Source organism: Lagopus leucura, unplaced genomic scaffold (genome assembly GCF_019238085.1).
Source record: "Lagopus leucura isolate 7727_CA_CO unplaced genomic scaffold, USGS_WTPT01 Super-Scaffold_739, whole genome shotgun sequence".
Classification (NCBI taxonomy): Eukaryota; Metazoa; Chordata; class Aves; order Galliformes; family Phasianidae; genus Lagopus; species Lagopus leucura.
The window spans coordinates 18,230,368-18,248,324 of record NW_024962255.1 but is presented as its reverse complement, the minus strand read 5'-3'; the positions used below and the strand labels follow the sequence as shown (position 1 = coordinate 18,248,324).

The 17,957-nt window shown below is 41.3% G+C and overlaps 1 protein-coding gene and 1 long non-coding RNA gene across 4 annotated transcripts in view; both read left to right on the top strand.

The window, feature by feature from the left end:
• Positions 1-3,371: 3,371 nt before the first annotated feature.
• Positions 3,372-4,102, top strand: LOC122175262. Its single transcript, XR_006177366.1, has 3 exons — positions 3,372-3,415; positions 3,522-3,679; positions 4,082-4,102. It is a non-coding gene; the product is annotated as an uncharacterized LOC122175262 (long non-coding RNA).
• A 13,616-nt stretch (positions 4,103-17,718) lies between these two features.
• The window catches only part of ERCC6 (ERCC excision repair 6, chromatin remodeling factor), a 46,354-nt gene continuing 46,115 nt past the window's right edge, over positions 17,719-17,957 (top strand). For all 3 annotated transcript variants that reach the window (XM_042863195.1, XM_042863196.1, XM_042863194.1), the window contains exon 1: positions 17,719-17,755. The gene's annotated coding sequence lies outside the window, so the exon portion shown is untranslated. The remainder of the gene's footprint in view (positions 17,756-17,957) is intronic.

Genomic DNA, 17,957 nt, shown 5'->3' with positions numbered 1-17,957 from the left:
CCGCCATCTGAAGCCCTGGTCTGCCTCATGCAGTTCCCCAGTTTGGCACTGCTATGTGATGCAGCCCTGCAGGCAGCAAGCAGGCAGAAGGGTCATCACACCTATAGGCTTGCACGGAGTAGCTCATTTGCACTCAGGGAAGAGATTTTGGCTTCCATGTATTTGACCCCAAAGGCTTGTGAGGAGAACATTTCAAATGGTGTGGTCCTAGTGGTTCATTTCTATGTTACTTTTAGGTTCTGCTGATGATATAAGCTTTAATTGGCTTTGTGGCACAACCAATCCGCTGTTTTCTGGCATTAGACAGCTGCTGAGCACTCACCAAGGTGCCTATCCCAGCAAGCATCACAGACCAGTATAGCAATGACAAACTGCCACCTGGACACCATCTTCATATGGCACTGAGCCAGTTCATCAGCCCTCTGTGTCCTTCTCCACCATGCACACAACAGCATTTTCCTACTAGTCTCAGTACAGAACAGGGAAGTGCAAGCTGTTACATATCAGTATCCATATTTTTGTGACACTCTATGAAAGCTCCATAGGATGGCTTGCTTTTCCAGAAAGTTTATTTTTGATCCCAGACTTCTGTTTCTAAGAATTCCTACTCCAAACTGTTCATGTCTTAAGACTACCTCTACTTAGATGCCTAATTTTAGATTGCAAGCGTTGGCCTATGAATCTTACTTTTAACTGTGAAACACAGTACCCTCCGGAACACTTTTATTAACGCAGGCTAACACTGTTAGCCATGAAAACAGGAAATAAATATGAATTAGTCTTTCACTACATTTTGTCTAATTGCAAATTGAGTTTATTAGATGTGCCATAAAGGCACTAAAATGAAACTAATACTGTCTTGCACCCAGGGAGGCTGTCCCAGGCAAACTGGTGCCATACTCAGCAGCACTGGCACTTTCCCTGCAATAGCTCCATAGAAGTCAAATAGGACAAAAGGACTCCTTCAGCCTCCAGCTCCAAAAAATTAGAAGGACCTGGCTGAGGTACAAACACAACAGGGGTGCAGAGCCCTGCAGCATAAAGGCACGGCAGGCAGCTTGAGTTCAATGCAGCAGCCCAGGTTCAGATGCCGAACACTTCCAGCAGGGCTCGTAACTCCCAAGGCAGTGAGTCAGAGGGATGCTCCATACCACATGCATGTCTCTTTGGAGCACATCCAGCTCCAGTAGTTTTCCAGAGACTTTTTGCAGAAGTTGTACGGAATAAAGTAGGATAAATAAAACGTAAGAGTTATTTTAAAAGCCAATCCATGCTTTGTTTCAGTCAAAACTGAATGTTTCATACATACATTTTAGAGAAAGAAAATCTACTAGGGCTTTTATTTTTATTTTATTTTATTTTATTTTATTTTAAGTGGGGAGATAAATCATGGCTTAATTCTGAGTGGATACAAACATTTAACTTCAGAGCAACAAAAATCTGAAGTAAAACGCTTCAGCTCAAACCACACAGCAGCTCAGAAAGTCAACTGAACAGTGGCAATGGCAACAGCTACAGCCTCATCTCAGGAAAGATCTGCCCAGCAGAGCAAATTTCCTGATCTAAAAATGTAGGGTGGAACAGTACAAAACTAACTGGATTCCAGGATTGAGCTCCTCTTCTCTCACAGCTCATCTTCATGGTCAAAGAATGTATAGTATTCTTTCAAAGAGTGTATAGGAAGAGGTGCAGCAGTGCAGACATGGAGAGAAAGTTGGCAGTAAACTGAAACAAGCGCTTAAATAAGTTCCAGCCTATAAGCTCAACTCTACTACTACACATTTCTGTAGTAGGAGATGAATCAGAAACAAAATTTATGGCTGACAAATAGCTTGATCCAATTAGAAGAAACATAAATCAACCTGTCTGTTAATCCTGAAGAGGCAGGTGAGGGGATGTTGGGCAGAAAGCACCCTGTTTCAGCTGCTTAAGTGGAGTTCTCCTGAGAGAAGACAGGCAGATCTGAGGTCTTAGATTCCAGTGCACAGATTGGAAAATAATGAAGCTGGACCACTGCGATTGCTTGGGAGGTGACAGCACTGAAAAACAAAGAGATCTTAGAGCCTGAATTAGGGCAGTGGGAAAGATCAGCTTGCACATACGGCAAGGGGTTGGGTTACATGTAATTGCTCCTGTGAAGAGTGGGTGGTTTGCAAGTGTTATGACAGCTGCAGAGCAGAGGATGTCTCAAATATGAGACAACACAAAGCTGGACCAGAAAGCAGGGAGGCACAAGTCACTGAACTTGCTAATTCAGGGCAAGTACTTGGTCCCAAGGCACTTGTGCTGTGCTGGGACTCCAGAAGCAGTTACTTTTATCAGCACTTAGGCTCGTCCATTCATTCCCTCCTCACAGGGAGGGAATACGTCCATTCACTGCATTGATCTGAGCATTAGCCATATCAGTGGGACCTTCTCACATCTAACAGCTCTAGACTAGAGGATGGTGGTTTCTGAATATCTATATTTATTGTTTTAACAGTTTTCATCCTCATCACCTGAAGGCAGAAAAGCTTTGACTGCATGTTCTTAACATGACAGGTTGTTTTGACAATATAATCAGTGTTCAAAGTTTCCTGCAAGTGCACAGTTCATTACAGTATGATTTTAACCTTTAAGTGACTGATACACAACCTCACCTTTAATTTCATCTTTACATTGTTTATCTAGCAGTGTATCTGTCAACCAGTTCTGTCCTTAACTTGTCCACATTTTGTATCCCCTCTCAGTTTAGCTCAGGCTGGCTGAGAAGGCTGCGGGGTGACCTCATTGCAGCCTATCAATACCTGAAGGGAACCTACACCCAGGAGGGGAGTAAACTCTTCAAAAGGGCTGATAACAGCAGGACTAGGGGAAATGGTTTTAAGTTGAAGGAGGGAAGATTTAGGTTGGATGTTAGGGGGAAGTTCTTTACTAGGAGAGTGGTTAGGCCCTGGAACGGGCTGCCCAGGGAGGTTGTGGATGCCCCGTCCTTGGACGTGTTTAAGGCCAGGTTGGACGGGGTCCTGGGCAACCTGATCTGAATGTGTATGTTTGGTGGCCCTGCTAGGCAGGGGGGTTGGAACTACATGATCCTTGGGGTCCCTTCCAACCCGGGTGATTCTGTGATTCTGTGATTCTGGACAGACATAATTGCTTTCAGTACAGGAGGCCTCTCATTTTAGTCCTGGGGGAACCTGATTCTAGGCAGGTGTATGGTAACTGTTGAGTCGTAGCCTGAATCACTGATTGAGCACCTGAGGAAAGAACTGAGTCAGCCTGTGAGCACAGGTGGAGGCAGTTCTGTTGTGTGATCAGAAGCCTGGCTGCACTCCCTCCTAGACCCCATTTAAGGGCTTACTGCCACTGGGGTAACTTTTTCTGGAGATCTCTTTCTTGTGGAGTTTCCTTTACTAGCCTGGATTTTCAGAGTTTGGTAAGCAGTCCTTTTTTTCTCCCCTTATAATATCTCTCTATTGCCCCTTTGTCATTGCACCTCCTGTATCACTTTTTCATCATGTTTGTGTTTCTGATTGTTACAGCAGGATTCTAGAACCATTACCACAAAATGAAAAGAGCTAGATTGTGCCTTTAAGATTTGGAACCATTTGGAGCATCAGTATGCTACCTGTCCTGAGCATAAGTTCAAAATGTGATTCTCCAAAGTGAGAGAAGATACTGCCCTTCCATCAACTAAGAGGTAAAGGTTCTGTGTATCTGCCCTGCTCTAACACACGTTTCCTTACAAAACTAAGGTTAGATATCTCTGCCCCCACATCCTGAAACAACAGCTTCTGGTTCTGCTGATGTTCCTTCTCCTGGACTCTGCAGAGAGCCATCTTTGATGCAAAGCAAAGCTGTGCCCAATGTATCACAAATTTCCAACTATATCAAGAGATCTAGAGCTGATGTCACAAAAACCCAGCATCTCTCACTCCATGCCTCTCTGCCTTTGTGGGATGGGCAAGCAGCTGGCACAGTGATTTTCTGCAAAGGGAGGCAAAGAAGTGTACAGTAAGCCATCACTGCTCACTGCTTTGACAGATCTAGCATTTTCAGCACAGACATTCAGGCTATTTGTCCACCTTACCTTTCCATTTAGTTCTCTAAGAGTTTACCTGACTGGAGACTGAGAAATTAAGTCCTTCCACTGTAACTTCATGAGTACAAACCTGACTCCACTAAGAGCCATGGGAGCATTGTTACTGATTTTTCTCAGGCCATCATTCCACACTTTTCTACTGACAGAATAAAGCCCTCACTTTGTACCCTGCCTCCATTCTTACTAGTGCTCACACGTTCTCCAAATCTACAGCACAATTTGCACGGGGAATTCTTTGGTTTTTTTCTCCTTTCCCATAGTAGCACAAAATTGGCATTTGACAATCTTGGTGTTTTTGATGTCAGATATAACTCATGAGATAGACGCTGGCTTTACTGATTAATCTTACTTATGCACATGTCTTATTTCTCCCTTATGACTTGCCAAGAGCATTTATTTCTGCTGCACTAGGAACAAAATCTCATCTATGTCTCTGGAGCATTACATATTGCAGACTCTGTCTCTTTGGCCCTCTGCATTAATTTTCTTCAAATGACACCAAGGGGCCAATATGTTAAGTTTGCACTATTGGTCTGACAAAATTTTGGCTTCTATTTATAATCATTTGTGTAACATGCATCAGTTTGGGTTAGCTTAGACCTATTGTGGAGGGAATTGCTCTAGCACAGATCATTCCAAAACTGCTTTCACTTTCTGTACTTGCTGAGGCTTGTATTTTTGATAGAGTGTAAATTGTATCAGGGATACTGACAACTCTGTAATGTAAAATTAGAGGTGTATGCTGGAAGGCTCTATTTTAACACAAGCTTTTTTCTCTTATTCTTCTTAAGACGATTTCTTTGTAGAATTAGGTATTGATTCCACCCTATTTATTGGACTTCATTCACATTTGCATGATACCGTGGCCTACTGGCATAAGCAGTCTAAAATCATATGAATATTATGAGCAACAGTACAAAAGATGCAACAGGGGCAATTCCAATTACATAGCAGGAGAAAAAAATTATGTTCAGTAGAGTCAAACACTGTGGCAGGGCTCTACGAGATGTTCAGGAGCCTCTGTCCCTGGGGATATTCAGTGTTTGACTGGACACAGCCCTGATATAATCATCTGCTTTAAGTGCAGATAACTTTCAGAAGTCCCTTCCAGCCTTGGCTATTCTATGCTATGGGAAGGGTCCCTTAGTTGAATACAGACATGAGTGCATTAGATGCTGTGTAACATCTCTGTTTCTCAAGCATGCTCACTCATCTCACAGGAAGGTCCATCAGGTGTCCAATCTTTATAAACATGTCCTGTAATACAGAACAGGGATGATCCAGCCTCCTATATCTGCAAGTTGTATGCCAATATATACAGCAATTCCCATTCCCAAGAGCCACAGGATATGCACTACACAGAGGTGAGAGAAAAGCATTAGCTCATCTGCAGTGAAAGGCAACATCCAATCAAGTGTACTTCTCCATCAGTGCCAGATAATGCTGGGCTGAGTGACCAGTGAATACAAGAGCACCCTTTTGCATTATGAGCCCCTACTGCTTCCCTTCCTTCAGCAGATGAAGTCTTTAGGTACCGGAACAGCCCTGTATCTAGTCACCCAACACTAACCCCAGCACAGGAGCCAGGCTTAAAGTACTGGCACACTGCACAGGGTCTGGTATTCCCCACCACACAATTGTTCTGGAATAAAAAAAGTATCAGGATTTATTCAAATTGGACAAAACATGGGATAAAAAAACAGATTTGGCAAATATATTGTACTTAAAGATAATACTTGTTCTTTTTTTGCTTTATCATCTGGATGCAAAAGTCTAACGTTGCTCCTTATGCAGTATTCTCCAGGATTTAGGAATATTATAGTTGTATGCGACCCATGTGACAGGGCTTCTGATGTTTCTTTAGGCTGACTAAACTAATGAATTTATCTGTCATAAAGTTCTTTGATATTTAGTCTAAAATTTGATGGGTTTTGTTTAATTTTATCATAACATTTCTGGTTATAAATGAATGCTGTCCCAAGATACTCTACAGGGAAAAGGACTGTAAAGCAATGTATCTTTATTCAAAACATTTGAAAAACACCAAGCTTCCATAGCGGAGAACCAAGGTCACTCCTATTCAATAAAAGGAAAAATTCCCTTCTCCCTACATGGTTGACTTTGGATATGCTGAAATAACACAAGATTCCTCTAGCTGCAGGAGCTGGGAGGATGTGCAATCTAACAGATCAGGCTGCTCATCATGGGGGCTCTTCCAGGAGAATTTACTTGAACGTTCCTGGGAGTAACTTGGAAGCAACAAGATGCAGGAATATGAAAGAGTTGTGCTGCAGTCCTGAATGGACTGAATATAGACTTATATTTTATTACAGGGCTTAATAGTTCAGTTCAATACACACAGATGGAACAGTAATACCTTTTGTATATACCTAATCAAAGGTGTTGCTCTGCTTTGCTATACCTAAGCAAATGTCAAAATACAAATCAAAGTTCCTACCTCCTAGATATATAATATTGTATCAGGAATTAAAGTACATCTAAGTTGAAAACACAGGACTCTTCAGTAAGGAATCTAGTTCTACAGTTCCAGGAGTTGATTACAAGCAACTAAGAAAATAAACTGAAGAGGTAACTGATTAATCCATGCTTGAAAAAGCCCAATAAATTTTTGTAATCTTAACTGCCATAATGAAAAACTCCTCAGCAGAGGCTCTATAGAACCTGGATCTGCTCCAGTGAAATCTATGGAAGGTTGCTTATGGATTTTAACCACCCAGGATCGAATCTAAAAAGATTCATTCACACAAAGGGCCTCACTGAAGCCAAATAACTGGGCTTAATCTAGGCTGCCCTGAGATATTTCATTACAGATGTAACTGATGCTCTTTGAAGATAAGGGGATACTTAAGTCATTGGACTCTTTTTTGCTTTTGACTGTATCTGCATAAATCTGGAGTAATGACATTGACTTCATAACAATCTCAACCCAGATTTACAGTGATGTCAGCAGGAGTAGCACACAGGACCTGCTTGATTGCAAATGAGTACTGAACCATTTAATTGAAATGGAATCATAAAGTAACAAATGGGAAGGTATTTTCTCAATTGCACTTGAGATTATTTTTAATTTGTGGTTACTTATTAATGCAGCCACTACAGTCTAGGAATTCATATAAATCAGCATAACTTATGTGAGGAACTGACCATGCGTAATTAAATCCAATTGTTGCTTTGTTGGTTTTTTTTTTTTTTTCTTTCTGGGAAACCAAGACCCCTAATTCTATAGGGGGAGCCAGAAAGTCCAGTCTGCTTTGACAATGTATAGATATCCAGGATTTATAGCACACTGAAATTTTCTACATCATAAATCCTTCCAACTCAAACACATCAAAAAATGAAGAGTAAGGAAAATTATGTTTTTTCTTAGGTAGATTCTCTATGCTTTATTTCAAAAATATTAGAATTTATGAACAACAACAAAAAAAGCCAAAATATATATGGGAGGAGAAAATCCTAGGTGTAAAAACTCCATGTACTTGATAAGTCCTTTCTTCTGAGAAGGAGAATTTTTGAGATACCTTTTTTCCATCAGATTTGTAATACCAAAGCATAAGCTAACAGCAAATATGTTAGGGTTATGCCATACTTTTAAAAGTTATTTAATGTAACATTAAGAAATCACTTGAGTTCCTGGCAAACTCTACTCATTTCTTTATAAATGTTTAAGGCCTTGAAGGCCCATTATCATCATCTAGTCTGATCTTCCACTAAACAGCCAGCCAAGAATTGACTCTCATTAGCAGTGAGTCTCTGTATACCCAGGCTGGACACTGAAGACTGCATGGTGCCATTTTGGGATTGTGCTGTTCTTCTATTCCAACTCTACCAAACTAAATTGGTGGAAATTCTTAAAATAAATTTATTTGCTCCGTCATCTTAGGGAATTACACAATATAGAGCTAGGACTATACAACAGAATAGCCACTTACCTCATAGACAATCTTCACCTTTTTCACCCCACTCCAACTTGCATCTAATACTGTCTACCATTATAACTCTGCCTCCAGAGACACTTGATGGAGGTATGGTACCTTTTAAACCTCCCAACACATGCAGTTAAACCTCTAGACTAAGGTCCCTCGCTGAGGCTCACGTTGGGTCATTATGTCACAGAAGACAGAATGCAGGGGCATTATTTCATCAGTGATGTCAGTAGCAAGGACAACTAGCCAGATCCTATTTCATCCTCCAACAGGCTCTTTGCCTCAGATGTTATGGTGTTAGGAGATCCAGGGAAAAATCCAGAATGCCAGCCTTAGATCAGATCACATAGAGGTAGTATCAAATATGTTCTACCACAAGCAAAAACATTAACAAGCCACTGTAATGCAGCAAGATGGAAAATGCTTCCCTATTCTTCCTACAACTGATACTCTGGGCCTAAACTGCAGTCTTGAGCTTCACAATAGTTTGATGAGCCTTTTGGCCTCGAGTTTCTAATTCCAAATTCAGGACCTCGGATCAATATAAAACAGTCCAGCTGAAATTATTTTCTTGGCCTGTTATTTGACCATGTCACATACATTAAATCTGAGCCAAAGACAAATCAAGTTCAGGCTGTGGTTCAGGTTTAGTTTTAGGTCCAAAGGATGCCTGTGCTTTGATTAGATAGAACATTAACAAGTAATAACAATATAATAATTTGTAACAACTTTGTAAAAAATACAGTCACAGATGAGTCAGAAGAAGAAATGAATCCTCTTGCTGATATTGGCTTAGAATAAAAATGGTATGAAAACTTTTGGATCTTCAGAGACATGGAAAGTGATCCAAAATGCAGCAGGATTTGTTTGGCATCAAGCTTCCAATTCTGACTTCTTCCTAATGAAAATCAGCATTGTATATACTTCAGCATCTTTCCCTAACTTACATAAATTGATTTCAACCAATTTAAAAAACAAAACCCTCCCAAACTACCCAAGTTGAGGGGCCTCTGTTTTTGCAGTTCCAATATTTTTGCTAAGACATCTTCTTCATGACATTTTAATTATTCACAGCGCCAGGGCTTTGCAAGTGGAACACGCAGTGTATTCTCCATTCACTCATTCATTAGTTTTAATTAAAGCTTTAATTTTATTTATGCTGTCATGGACTGATTAACAATTTGCAGCACAAACCAGGAAGTCTTAAACAGCACCTTGAGAAATCTTCCTTGGTCTAAACAGAGATCTGCTATAATAAATACAGATCTGCAGGATTATGTTCGCAAGGCAAAAGGAACCACATCAGCAGCTTTCCCAATGCAATTTTCTTGTAGCTCTCTAACAAAACATATCTTAAGGCCTTAGGTGAGAATCACAAATGATGAGGTGTCCAAGGGATACAGCAGAATGAAACTGCAGGCAGACACTGTGCAAGTTCCTTTCTTAGAAGCAGCATATGGCTGAGCTGGCACAGCACGATGCATTAGGAACAGGGGATAAAGTCTCACTTCAGCAGAGACTCAGGACATTTTAAGTGCTGCCAAAAGGACAAAAAGCACTGCCTGGAACTTGTTAAAGAATAAATTCAGACAACAGCACAAATGACTCTAAACAGGGCCATGATAGCCGTAACTTACACATTTTATTATTCTTTTAAATTCTTGCCATCCATTTGAAGTGTCTGTAACTTGCACCTTCTGACAGCAGACCTTCTGTCTCTTAAAACCTTCATCATAGTGATCTGAGAGCACCTGGGGCCATCAGCCTGTATGTTATCGCACACTAAAATTCAAAGATTTGAATCTAATGAAAAGAGCCACCTCTGTACCCCTGCATCACCTTGCTCAGCAAAAAATTCTGCTCCCCAGATCTTGCAATAGCCCTTCTCCCAGTCTTCTAATCTGTTCTTTCCTCTCTGCCCTACTGCCTGCCTTACTTTTCCTTCATACATCTATTTCTATTCTCAGCTGCTCCCCTCATCTCTGCCTCTTTTGATTCCTCAGCAGTGTTTCACCTCTGCTACATGCATGAAAAAGATAATTTTGCAGCACTTCCTTTCTCCTTTCTCTGCAGTGTGTGGCTGTGTTCTTCAGCTGAGGCAAAGGGCATGTGAGTGCAGGAGAAGTAAGAAGCATCTCCACTGAACAGCACGGTATGGACAGATTAGCTCCTGGGATCTTCTTATGACACTGCTTCCCTTCTCCATGTGCTACCTTTACTCCTGAGAATAAGGAGCAGGGGCAAAAATATACAATCACAACCATAATCCCTCCCCACTTTAGTGTAATTAACTTGCGGGATTCTTAGCTAGCTGGTCTGTTACTTTAGAAATGTATCTTCAACTCTATGCTCAAAAAAATACGTGCATTATAGCCACCTACATTAAATTCCACTGCTATGGAGTTCTCAGAAAAGTATTCAAATTTTTGCAGTCCTTTCATGGAACTTGCAAAATGCAGTTTGCAGGTATAGAAACAGTCCCACTATGAGTCAGGCAGCTGTGCATTAACTACTCTTTGTACAGCACAGGATCCATGCTGTAACTAGTGAAGGTAAAGGGATAGGAGGTTAGAAGGAAACCCCCTGAGGGACCACAATGTTTCCCACCTACCCACCTTCATTAAGTCAGTCACTGTGATTTTGCTTATAGGTTTGCAATTATGCAGAAGTAAATACAGAGTGAGGCACTGACATTTTATCCTCATGGTCTCTGCTTTGAGTGCAAACCAAAGGCAGCCAGGTAAACCTGTATGAGTGTGTCAGTGTCAAGTGAAGTTAAACAACACAAACCCTCTATCCTTTGGAGCAGCCTTTACACAGGAATTCAGCAAGGATCTATTTATAGAGGCCCAGCTACTTCCAGGCTCTCTGCATGCAGCTCTCCCCGGAGAGCCCTGCTAAGACAAAGCAGAGCAGTGCAAGCCGAATCTGCCCGCCTCATCATGAAGGTTGAATTTCACTCCGGTCAAGAGCATTCTGGGCAACAAATGAGGCCTCCCATAATGTATTCCAATAAAAACAGAGGCTTTAAAAAGAAATCAGTGTTTTGTTCCCTTCCAAGACACATAAATCGTTGTAAATTGTGCTATTTCAGGAGTCTTGCTGATTTCTTTTAGGCCATGACTCCCTCTAGTGTCAAAGCAGGCACGGTCTCTTTTGGGTCTATTGAAGAGGTGAAAGACTACAGAGCAGTTTACATCTACATGCTTCTCTTCCTGATACCATCTGACAGCTTAAACATGGACTCAGCACGTACTTAAAACTAATATATATGGGTTTGCTTTTTCAAAAAGTGCTGAGAGCTATAAAAGATAGATAGTGAAGATAAAATGTGAACCAGTGATCCAGCCGCAAGCTCAGGAACATTCTTCTACAGAGCTTGTTTGGGTAGGATGTCACTTGTCATCTTCCTTTGGACAAACATGCTGCCCAGATAAGAAAAAACATGGAGTGTTCCTAAAAATTGGGTATTCTTAAGAACTTTCATTATACATGAGCCTTAGACCAGTGATGTTTGTTGGTAACATACACACGAAGAAATATATGTAAAAGATGAACAATCTACCTTAGAGTAGTGGGAGAAACCTTGACTTCTGGAATTTGTTCCCATTTGACTTTTCCAACCTAACAATCAACTAGGAGTAGATTTCTGCATTTAATTTGTTAAATGTACCATATCAGGGAGAGCAGGGAGAATAAAAATATTTTATTTCTTTGCAATATAAGAAGTACTGCTGCTTGCCAACTACACAATTATTTTCAAAGGGCTTAAGTTGATATATTGACTTTATTACACTGGCATGGCTCTGAGAGAGATACTTGCCACTCAACTTTCTGGTACAAAGACACACAGATGCTTTATGACTGTGGATGGAATTCCCATTTCTGCCAGTGCTGCCAGCAATTCTGTACCCTCCTGAGAAGTAATGTAGGCCTTAAATCACTTATTATCCATTTTCACCACAACTCTACAGTGTTAACGTTCTGTTTTAAAAATGTGCTTGTGCCTCTGTATAGCATTTTCACCATTAGTGCAGAAACCTCGTAGGATGTTGGCTCAGACCCACAGCTGATAGTTTATCAAGAAAGGAAAGCAAACTAGAGAAGATAAACATACATACACTAAAATCTGCTGCTGCCGTATGTTTGTTCTCTTTTTGAGAATAGTGCTGCCTTTTGGCAGTAGGAAATTCTATACCTGCCTAACTAATCCCTGTAGCATTGTGTTGGGATTTTTATCTTCTAAAAGCAGCCTTGGGCAGGATAAGCATACCCAGCTGATCAGCTCGGTCACAGTGGCAGCGTTTCTAGGAACACCCATGGCACAATTAACAGCTCAGCGATGTTTCAGCTGGAAAATGCAGATGTCTGAAGAGGTACGGGAAAATTTGTTCCCCAGAAATTCAGTCAGGATTTTACAAATATGCATTTTAGGCTTATTTTAAAATCCCATTAGAGTTTTTCCTTCGCTGTTTTTAAAGGCCAGGCCCTTATTTAAGTACATGTATATGGCTGGGTTTTTTTTTTTCGAAGTATGTTGCAGGCTATTTGAAATGTGGTTTTCATTGCAAAGGGAATTACCCTTTAGACACCTTACCAAGTCAAGTTGTGGATTTTCTATTGTTCATTGTATTTAAATCAAAATGTGATGTCTTGCTAAGCCATCTATGCTACCTTCTCTCCAAGACACCGGCTTGATATTGGAATTACTGAGTGAGAATGTTCGCTGTGTGTCACACAAGAGGTCAGAAAAAGTGATCTAATGATCCCGTCTGGCCTTAAGCTCTATGAATGTATGAATAAATGAAAATATCAGATCTAAGCACTTTGTGACAAGGGATGTCTTTAAATATTTAGCAAAGCTCCGCATCCATAGGGATTCCTCTATAAATAAGAGTAGCAGTCGCATGCCTGTGGCTCAGAAATCTCAGATCACCTTAATGCTTGTGATGACAGCTCAAAGATGTTCAAATGCTAGGGTCACATAATTCTGAATATGTAGTGGTTCAAATTACCCTTTTCTTGGCTGGTCAGTCAAGCCTTTCTGCATGATAGCTGTTTTGTAATCAGTTGCACTCCATGTACAGGATTTCCTGAGAACAAAATCCATAAATGTGTCCTGCCACTGTGTCCTTCTTTAATCTTCAATTTGGCAAAATACTTACTGAAATCTGTGAAGGAAAGGTTTAATTAAAAAATCAAGAATGGTGATTTGGCCAAGTATGAGCAGATCACACCCTTAGCAGCACAACCAGGTCACTAAGGAGCCTGAGAAAATCATCTCCTAAGAGCCAAGGGCTTATACATGGTAGGTTATTACTGGGTACGTTGGGTATACAGGCTGGGTGATGAAGGGATGGAGAGCAGTCCTGTGGAGAAGGACTTGCGATACTGATGGATGGAAAGTTCAACATAAGCTGGCAACATGCACTTGCAGCCCAGAAAGCCAACAGAATCCTGGAGTACAACAAGAGAAGCAGAACAAGAAGGCCAAGGAAGGTGATTCCGCTCTTCCGCTCCACTCTCATGAGACCCCACCCGCAGTATTGTGTTTATCTCCGGGACTCCCAGCACGGGAATAACATGGAACTGTGTGGATCCAAAAGAGGCTATAGGTTGATCAGAGAATTGGAGTACCTCTCTGTGTTGAGAGGCTGAGACGGTTGGGGTTGTTCAGCCTGGGTCCAAGGAGACCCAGCAGACTTACAGTACTGAAAGGGAAAAGCTCAGGAGAGATTCTTTATCAGAGTGTGTAGCGATAGGATAAGGGGTAATGGTTTAAAAATAAAAAGCGTAGATTTAAGTTAGATACAAGGAAGAAACTCTTCACAATGAGGATGGTGATGGCCTAGCACAGGCTGCCCGCAGGAGCTGTGGATGCACTATTCTTGGAGGTGTTCAAGACCAGGCTGACTGGGGCCCTGGGCAGCCTGATCTAGGGGGAGATGTCCCTGCCCATTGCAGAGAAGTTGGAACTGGATAGTCCTTAATTGTTCTTTCATACTGTAATTCCATGTTTCACGTAGAATTCCTATGCCGTGACTCTCCAGGTAAGATTTTACAATAGGAAAATGAAAAAAAATGACAATAAAAATGAAAGCACTGCCTCTTTCCATCTTTTCACTGACAGTATGTTACAGATTTTTTTTTCATTACCCAGTTCAGAATCACATAAACAAATTGCTTCCTTTCGAAGTTGTTATTCTACCCAAGCTTCCTTGGAAGCATACTTGCACTTCCTCACAGACCACCAGAACAGACAGCTGAGCTCTGAGCTATTACTTTACACACTTGGCCAGGATCCTTTCCAGCATTCCTACGAGGCTGATAGAAAGCAAAGAAGTCCACCCAGTTTTAATCTGCCAGCCTTGCTAATTCATGTAAAAGAGTATAATTACTGAGTATCAAAAGCTGCCAGAACCAGCTCCAGCAAGGATTAAATGTCATCATTAATGCATGCATGCTAAAGAGGGGAAGGTTAGGACTATGTTAACATTTTTTTAAAAACTAACCAAACAAGCAGAGCATGTCCTGCCCAGAAAACCACACTGACAATGATTTGGCAGAGTAGCTGCACTGGAGCAGCAGTCATCTACATGTAGCAAAAAGAAAGAAAATGAAGGTAAATTACACAGAATGCTTGAATATAATACTGAGAAGCATGGATGCGTGAGACTCTATTAGTGACTGTGTAAAAGGATCAGAAGTCATATGTATATGTATCTGAGAAGATACTTCTGATTCATCAGAGGCTAATTTTCTGTGTGAAAAATGACTACATGGGAGATATCATTTCAAAGACATGCTGTTATATAATATGGATTTTGTATTTTTACAGACTTTTTAGTGAATAGTTCCAGAAAACAGCTCAGGTTGGAAAGAGATTAAAACCATAGATCTTACCCATTTAGGCAGAACTATGCATTAAGGTAAAAGAGAATAAGAAAGAAATTTAAGTGCATCAAGGATGGGTCACCACAGAATAGTTTTAAAGGCCAATGGAATCTATCCCCATTATGACTTTAATGGAGCCAGGTTGATTTTCAGCTGCTGGAAGATTTGGTTCCATCAGTCTTCAGTCAAATAGCCTACATCTACACTACCTGGGAGATTAACAGTTTGCAACAGATCTGTTGCACAACATACTTAATATTTAAACATCACTCCCAGTGTACGTGGCATTTCAGATAGACGACATTGAACAGTCTCTGCCTGAAAAGCCTGCCACATTTTAAAATTATGGTTTCAGAGCCATCAGAATCACCATCAGAAATGCTTTGTTCTGCAAGTACCTGTCTCAAACCAATAGTATTTGTTCAATTATAGCCTCTCATTTTTAGACCTAGTATGACCACATTAGAAATCTGTAAATATATAACAAAATATTCACTCATTTTCCTCTCAAGCTTGGGAAAGAAGAAGCTTTTCATTGGAAAACTCCTCTCCTGGCAAATAAAACAGCTCTCTTTTTTTTTCTTGTTGCAGGACAGTTTATCTTACCTCCTCATTAATCAGTTTCTGGAAAACTGTGCCTATACCTCCGTACAGCAGTTTAGTTTTGACAACAGCTTGATGTTGCTCTGTCCTTAAATGTCCCCCAGTTGCTGCTTTTCTCAATCTGCTGAAAGACTTCACACTCCACATTTTCAGTCATTTCAGCAATTACAAAGCACTATTCTTCGCATTTAGAACATAGCAACAAATGTTAAAAATAAACCTCCTTATTCTAGTCTTTAAGTAGTAAATAAAGGACATTTGGGCATTTGCAGTAGTAGTACAGGAGCTAAGGAAACAAACAAGAGCATATCAACTGACCAGTTTGTTGCTTTTGACCTTTCAGATCTTGACATTACAGAATATAGATGACCAGTTCTGTGCAAGCTCTTCCAGAGCTTGGGAAGAGGAAGGAATAAGGCATGGAAAGATGGGGAAAGAATATATTCAGTCAATGGCTTGTAATATTTGTTATGAACAAAGCCAGGCCACTAGCAATTTTCAGTTATTCATTCAAGCTTGGCACCAGTGGGTATTAAAGGAAGAGGTTGAATTTCTCACAGAGCTGGCACACGGAGCACTCAGTAGGATATTATATTTTACGTAGCTGTCAGTGCTAGTGATTTATGTATAAAAGAAACAGAATTCCTAGTCTTGGATCAAGTGCATACAGACCATTTAGGTGTGTTAAATATGTCATAAATTTGTCAAAAATGTTTGTTATGTTTGAAATGCTTGAATCAATGAGTACTTGATTTATCAACAGTGTTTCACCACAGCAACCTGGGTTCCATCAGTGCACTGTAGAAACATGGGTTGGGAAAATGTCAGACAACCACTGTCTAGAGGGGCTAGGACTTTCCTAGTACCAGAAACTCAATGGAGCCACCATTGCCAAGACTGCATCCAGTGAAGGACAATGAAGATGGCCACAGGGCTGGAGCATCTCTCCTATGAGGAAAAGCTGAGAGCTGGATTGTCCAGCCTAGAAAAGAAAAGGCTTCATGGGTGATCTTATCCATGTGTACAAAAGCTAAATGAAGTACATAAAGGGTATAAAGAGGACAAAGTCCAAATAAAAAGTCTAATAGATAGTATCTTCTCACATGTACATCCTAATCTACATCCTTACACTTTCATGTTTGAAACAACATTATGTCTTCATGCACAAATATGAACTTTGCTGCTCCTCTACTGAACACAGCTGTGACATTTCTGCATTGTTACAATCCCAACTTTCACAAGCTTCTATATGAAGGTGACTAGGATAAGTGCTAACGGCCTTATGTTGGTTCTGGTTGGATATTAGGAATAAATTATTCTCAGGAGTGGTGATGCACTGGCACAGGCTGTACAGGGAGGTGGTGGATTCACTGTCCCTGGAGGTGTTCAAGAAACATGGAGATGTGGCACTGATGAACATGGTTAGTGGGCACGGGTGGGGATGGGCTGATGGTTGGACATGATGATCTTAGAGATCTTTTCAAACCTTAGTGATTTCATTATTCTAACCTGTAAGAATAATGATTCCTTTGGATCCAGTATAAATGTATCATCATCACTGGACAAGCTCTCTTTCTACCTTTGGTCTGTAGCAGGTTATCCAAATTAGATGTGGGAAGAATACGGCATCATGACTCCATCACTTTCACACACTCACCCCATCCCTCAAAAATCCCCAAAATATATATTTTTTGTTTTGTTGTTGTTGTTGTTGTTAATCTGCATTGTTTCAAGACAGTCACTCAATAAAAGATGACCACAGGAATACATGCAGGGGCAACTCAAAGGCAGCTGAAGAAAGCAGTTCTGTGGTTTAACTGAACCACAAATCACCTCCTGGAGTCACAAGTTCAAATCTAGCTGCTCAGTACTCACTCAGCACAGAAATTCCAAACGTACTGCATGCTTGTCCTATCACAGTTGGCTGTCGGTTACAAAAGCCTAGCAGCAGTTCTGCAGCTCAAAGAGGAGCAGGGCCCAGAACCGTCATGGAGAGAGAGAAGGAAGAGGGAAGGAGGGACAGAAGGCCTAACGACTTCTGGAGAAAGTTTAATTTTGCTTCTGTCACTAGCAAGCAATCAGGGACACTGAAAGCACTGAGACTGAAAGCACGACGCAGCCGCAGACCTCGCAACACAACGCCGCGCATGCGCACTCGCGGCAGTGCCGGAGGCGGAAGTGACGCCGCAAAGGAGCGGCGGATGTGATGGCGGATGTGAGGGCGGCGGATGAGGTGGGCGCTGCGCGCCGCAGTACAGCGGGACTTCGCGCTTAGGGGCTGTGGGGAGTCGAGCAGTCGGAGCTTATTGCCTTCCCATCTCACCAAGGGCTCGTTCGCCAGCCGTGAGGAACGGCCGTGTGCCGCGTTCCTGTCGCAGCCACACCGGCCCGGGCTGTTCGCGGGAAGGTGGGGTGGTATAACGGTGTGCTAACGT